Consider the following 7,192-nt stretch of genomic DNA (forward strand, 5'->3'; position numbering starts at 1 on the left):
CCACCTCCACTGCTGCGGGCCAATCCACATCCAGCACTGAGACCACCACTGTTTCCACCACCACAAGGTCAGAAGTCTCCCGCTCGGCTGCCCAGTCCACATCTCAGCCTGAGAAAAGAGCTTCAGCCTCTTCTACTCGGCCAGAGACGTCTTCACTTGTAACAACCTCCACAATCCCCTCAACCACGGCACAAACTTATAGCCTAAAGCCTTCAACCACCACTCCAACCCCATCCAGTCCTGCTGCAATATTCACACCTGAGAAGATCACAACTCCGGCAACAGAGGCAACCTCCACGATCACCACGGTCCCAGCACAAACGTCTTCCTCTGCTCCTGGGACAAGCCCAACTTCTGCCAGCACTGTGACTCTTCCTCTGAGTGCGACCACTTCAGCAGCTCTCACCTCAACAGCACCCACCACCAGCACTGTGTTTGAGTCCCCCTCCACTGCTGCGGGTCGATCCACATCCAGCACTGAGGCCACCACTGTTTCCACCAAATCAAGGTCAGAAGTCTCCAGCTCGGCTGCCCAGTCCACATCTCAGCCTGAGACCACAACTTCAGCCTCTTCTACTCGGCCAGAGACGTCTTCACTTGTAACAACCTCCACAATCCTCTCAACCACGGCACAAACTTATAGCCTAAAGCCTTCAACCACCACTCCAACCCCATCCAGTCCTGCTGCAATATCCACACCTGAGAGGATCACAACTCCGGCAACAGAGGCAACCTCCACGATCACAACGGTCCCAGCACAAACGTCTTCCTCTGCTCCTGGGACAAGCCCAACTTCTGCCAGCACTGTGACTCTTCCTCGGAGCTCTACCGTGGAGACCACTTCAGCAGCACCCACCACAGCTGCCCCCACCACCAGCACTGTGTTTGAGACCACCTCCACTGCTGCGGGTCGATCCACATCCAGCACTGAGACCACCACTGTTTCCACCACCACAAGGTCAGAAGTCTCCAGCTCGGCTGCCCAGTCCACACCTCTGCCTGAGACCACCACTTCAGCCTCTTCTGCTCGGCCAGAGACGTCTTCACTTTTGACAACCTCCACAATCCTCTCGACTGCAGCACAAACTTCCAGGGCAAAGCCTTCATCCACCACTCCAACCCCATCCAGTCCTGCTGCAATATCCACACCTGAGAAGATCACAACTCCGGCAACAGAGGCAACCTCCACGATCACCACGGTCCCAGCACAAACGTCTTCCTCTGCTCCTGGGACAAGCCCAACTTCTGCCAGCACTGTGACTCTTCCTCTGAGTGCGACCACTTCAGCAGCTCTCACCTCAACAGCACCCACCACCAGCACTGTGTTTGAGTCCCCCTCCACTGCTGCGGGTCGATCCACATCCAGCACTGAGGCCACCACTGTTTCCACCAAATCAAGGTCAGAAGTTTCCAGCTCGGCTGCCCAGTCCACATCTCAGCCTGAGAAAAGAGCTTCAGCCTCTTCTACTCGGCCAGAGACGTCTCCACTTGTTACAACCTCCACAATCCCCTCAACCATGGCACAAACTTCCAGCCTAAAGCCTTCAGCCACCACTCCAACCCCATCCAGTCCTGCTGCAATATCCACACCTGAGAAGATCACAACTCCGGCAACAGAGGCAACCTCCGCGACCACCACGGTCCTTGCACAAACGTCTTCCTCTGCTCCTGGGACAAGCCCAACTTCTGCCAGCACTGTGACTCTTCCTCTGAGCGCAACCACTTCAGCAGCGCTCACCTCAACAGCACCCACCACCAGCACTGTGTTTGAGTCCCCCTCCACTGCTGCGGGTCGATCCACATCCAGCACTGAGGCCACCACTGTTTCCACCACCACAAGGTCAGAAGTCTCCAGCTCGGCTGCCCAGTCCACATCTCAGCCTGAGACCACCACTTCAGCCTCTTCTGCTTGGCCAGAGACGTCTTCACTTTTGACAACCTCCACAATCCTCTCGACTGCAGCACAAACTTCCAGCCTAAAGCCTTCAGCCACCACTCCAACCCCATCCAGTCCTCCTGCAATATCCACACCTGAGAAGATCACAACATCGGCAACAGAGGCAACCTCCGCGACCACCACGGTCCTTGCACAAACGTCTTCCTCTGCTCCTGGGACAAGCCCAACTTCTGCCAGCACTGTGACTCTTCCTCGGAGCTCTACCGTGGAGACCACTTCAGCAGCTCTCACCAGAGCTGCACCCACCACCAGCACTGTGTTTGAGACCACCTCCACTGCTGCGGGGCGATCCACATCCAGCACTGAGACCACCACTGTTTCCACCACCACAAGGTCAGAAGTCTCCAGCTCGGCTGCCCCGGCCACATCTCATCCTGAGACCACCACTTCAGCCTCTTCTACTCGGCCAGAGACGTCTCCACTTGTAACAACCTCCACAATCCTCTCGACTGCAGCACAAACTTCCAGGGCAAAGCCTTCAACCACCACTCCAACACCATCCAGTCCTGCTGGAATATCCACACCTGAGAAGATCACAACTCTGGCAACAGAGGCAACCTCCACGACCACCACGGTCCTTGCACAAACGTCTTCCTCTGCTCCTGGGACAAGCCCAACTTCTGCCAGCACTGTGACTCTTCCTCTGAGTGCGACCACTTCAGCAGCTCTCACCTCAACTGCTCCCACCACCAGCACTGTGTTTGAGACCACCTCCACTGCTGCGGGTCGATCCACATCCCGCACTGAGGCGTCCTTTTCCACCAAATCAAGGTCAGAAGTCTCCAGCTCGGCTGCCCAGTCCACATCTCAGCCTGAGACCACCACTTCAGCCTCTTCTGCTTGGCCAGAGACGTCTCCACTTGTAACAACCTCCACAATCCTCTCGACTGCAGCACAAACTTCCAGCCTAAAGCCTTCAGCCACCACTCCAACCCCATCCAGTCCTCCTGCAATATCCACACCTGAGAAGATCACAACATCGGCAACAGAGGCAACCTCCGCGACCACCACGGTCCTTGCACAAACGTCTTCCTCTGCTCCTGGGACAAGCCCAACTTCTGCCAGCACTGTGACTCTTCCTCTGAGGGCGACCACTTCAGCAGCTCTCACCTCAACTGCCCCCACCACCAGCACTGTGTTTGAGACCACCTCCACTGCTGCGGGTCGATCCACATCCCGCACTGAGGCCACCTCTGTTTCCACCACCACAAGGTCAGAAGTCTCCAGCTCGGCTGCCCAGTCCACATCTCAGCCTGAGACCACAACTTCAGCCTCTTCTACTCGGCCAGAGACGTCTTCACTTGTAACAACCTCCACAATCCTCTCAACCACGGCACAAACTTATAGCCTAAAGCCTTCAACCACCACTCCAACCCCATCCAGTCCTGCTGCAATATCCACACGTGAGAAGATCACAACTCCGGCAACAGAGGCAACCTCCACGACCACCACGGTCCCAGCACAAACGTCTTCCTCTGCTCCTGGGACAAGCCCAACTTCTGCCAGCACTGTGACTCTTCCTCGGAGCTCTACCGTGGAGACCACTTCAGCAGCACCCACCACAGCTGCCCCCACCACCAGCACTGTGTTTGAGACCACCTCCACTGCTGCGGGTCGATCCACATCCAGCACTGAGACCACCACTGTTTCCACCACCACGAGGTCAGAAGTCTCCAGCTCGGCTGCCCAGTCCACATCTCAGCCTGCGAAAAGAGCTTCAGCCTCTTCTACTCGGCCAGAGACGTCTCCACTTGTAACAACCTCCACAATCCTCTCAACCATGGCACAAACTTCCAGCCTAAAGCCTTCAGCCACCACTCCAACCCCATCCAGTCCTGCTGCAATATCCACACCTGAGAAGATCACAACTCTGGCAACAGAGGCAACCTCCGTGACCACCACGGTCCTTGAAGAAACGTCTTCCTCTGCTCCTGGGACAAGCCCAACTTCTGCCAGCACTGTGACTCTTCCTCTGAGTGCGACCACTTCAGCAGCTCTCACCTCAACTGCCCCCACCACCAGCACTGTGTTTGAGACCACCTCCACTGCTGCGGGTCGATCCAAATCCAGCACTGAGGCGTCCGTTTCCACCACCACAAGGTCAGAAGTCTCCAGCTCGGCTGCCCAGTCCACACCTCTGCCTGAGACCACCACTTCAGCCTCTTCTGCTCGGCCAGAGACGTCTTCACTTTTGACAACCTCCACAATCCTCTCGACTGCAGCACAAACTTCCAGGGCAAAGCCTTCATCCACCACTCCAACCCCATCCAGTCCTGCTGCAATATCCACACCTGAGAAGATCACAACTCCGGCAACAGAGGCAACCTCCACGATCACCACGGTCCCAGCACAAACGTCTTCCTCTGCTCCTGGGACAAGCCCAACTTCTGCCAGCACTGTGACTCTTCCTCTGAGTGCGACCACTTCAGCAGCTCTCACCTCAACAGCACCCACCACCAGCACTGTGTTTGAGTCCCCCTCCACTGCTGCGGGTCGATCCACATCCAGCACTGAGACCACCACTGTTTCCACCACCACGAGGTCAGAAGTCTCCAGCTCGGCTGCCCAGTCCACATCTCAGCCTGCGAAAAGAGCTTCAGCCTCTTCTACTCGGCCAGAGACGTCTCCACTTGTTACAACCTCCACAATCCCCTCAACCATGGCACAAACTTCCAGCCTAAAGCCTTCAGCCACCACTCCAACCCCATCCAGTCCTGCTGCAATATCCACACCTGAGAAGATCACAACCTCGGCAACAGAGGCAACCTCCACGACCACCACGGTCCCAGCACAAACGTCTTCCTCTGCTCCTGGGACAAGCCCAACTTCTGCCAGCACTGTGACTCTTCCTCTGAGCGCAACCACTTCAGCAGCGCTCACCTCAACAGCACCCACCACCAGCACTGTGTTTGAGACCACCTCCACTGCTGCGGGTCGATCCACATCCCGCACTGAGGCCACCTCTGTTTCCACCACCACAAGGTCAGAAGTCTCCAGCTCGGCTGCCCAGTCCACATCTCAGCCTGAGACCACCACTTCAGCCTCTTCTACTCGGCCAGAGACGTCTTCACTTTTGACAACCTCCACAATCCTCTCGACTGCAGCACAAACTTCCAGGGCTAAGCCTTCATCCACCACTCCAACCCCATCCAGTCCTGCTGCAATATCCACACGTGAGAAGATCACAACTCCGGCAACAGAGGCAACCTCCACGATCACCACGGTCCCAGCACAAACGTCTTCCTCTGCTCCTGGGACAAGCCCAACTTCTGCCAGCACTGTGACTCTTCCTCTGAGGGCGACCACTTCAGCAGCTCTCACCACAGCTGCACCCACCACCAGCACTGTGTTTGAGACCACCTCCACTGCTGCGGGTCGATCCACATCCAGCACTGAGACCACCACTGTTTCCACCACCACAAGGTCAGAAGTCTCCAGCTCGGCTGCCCAGTCCACATCTCAGCCTGAGACCACCACTTCAGCCTCTTCTACTCGGCCAGAGACGTCTTCACTTGTAACAACCTCCACAATCCTCTCGACTGCAGCACAAACTTCCAGGGCAAAGCCTTCAACCACCACTCCAACACCATCCAGTCCTGCTGCAATATCCACACCTGAGAAGATCACAACTCTGGCAACAGAGGCAACCTCCGTGACCACCACGGTCCTTGAAGAAACGTCTTCCTCTGCTCCTGGGACAAGCCCAACTTCTGCCAGCACTGTGACTCTTCCTCTGAGTGCGACCACTTCCGCAGCTCTCACCTCAACTGCCCCCACCACCAGCACTGTGTTTGAGACCACCTCCACTGCTGCGGGTCGATCCACATCCCGCACTGAGGCGTCCTTTTCCACCACCACAAGGTCAGAAGTCTCCAGCTCGGCTGCCCAGTCCACACCTCCGCCTGAGACCACCACTTCAGCCTCTTCTGCTCGGCCAGAGACGTCTTCACTTTTGACAACCTCCACAATCCTCTCGACTGCAGCACAAACTTCCAGGGCAAAGCCTTCATCCACCACTCCAACCCCATCCAGTCCTGCTGCAATATCCACACCTGAGAAGATCACAACTCCGGCAACAGAGGCAACCTCCACGACCACCACGGTCCCAGCACAAACGTCTTCCTCTGCTCCTGGGACAAGCCCAACTTCTGCCAGCACTGTGACTCTTCCATTGAGCGCAACCACTTCAGCAGCTCTCACCTCAACAGCACCCACCACCAGCACTGTGTTTGAGACCACCTCCACTGCTGCGGGTCAATCCACATCCAGCACTGAGGCCACCACTGTTTCCACCACCACGAGGTCAGAAGTCTCCAGCTCGGCTGCCCAGTCCACATCTCAGCCTGAGAAAAGAGCTTCAGCCTCTTCTACTCGGCCAGAGACGTCTCCACTTGTTACAACCTCCACAATCCCCTCAACCATGGCACAAACTTCCAGCCTAAAGCCTTCAGCCACCACTCCAACCCCATCCAGTTCTGCTGCAATATCCACACCTGAGAAGATCACAACTCCGGCAACAGAGGCAACCTCCGCGACCACCACGGTCCCAGCACAAACGTCTTCCTCTGCTCCTGGGACAAGCCCAACTTCTGCCAGCACTGTGACTCTTCCTCGGAGCTCTACCGTGGAGACCACTTCAGCGGCTCTCACCAGAGCTGCACCCACCACCAGCACTGTGTTTGAGACCACCTCCACTGCTGCGGGCCAATCCACATCCAGCACTGAGACCACCACTGTTTCCACCACCACAAGGTCAGAAGTCTCCCGCTCGGCTGCCCAGTCCACATCTCAGCCTGAGAAAAGAGCTTCAGCCTCTTCTACTCGGCCAGAGACGTCTTCACTTGTAACAACCTCCACAATCCCCTCAACCACGGCACAAACTTATAGCCTAAAGCCTTCAACCACCACTCCAACCCCATCCAGTCCTGCTGCAATATTCACACCTGAGAAGATCACAACTCCGGCAACAGAGGCAACCTCCACGATCACCACGGTCCCAGCACAAACGTCTTCCTCTGCTCCTGGGACAAGCCCAACTTCTGCCAGCACTGTGACTCTTCCTCTGAGTGCGACCACTTCAGCAGCTCTCACCTCAACAGCACCCACCACCAGCACTGTGTTTGAGTCCCCCTCCACTGCTGCGGGTCGATCCACATCCAGCACTGAGGCCACCACTGTTTCCACCAAATCAAGGTCAGAAGTCTCCAGCTCGGCTGCCCAGTCCACATCTCAGCC

Source organism: Corvus hawaiiensis, unplaced genomic scaffold (assembly GCF_020740725.1).
Source record: "Corvus hawaiiensis isolate bCorHaw1 unplaced genomic scaffold, bCorHaw1.pri.cur scaffold_262_ctg1, whole genome shotgun sequence".
Lineage (NCBI taxonomy): Eukaryota > Metazoa > Chordata > Aves > Passeriformes > Corvidae > Corvus > Corvus hawaiiensis.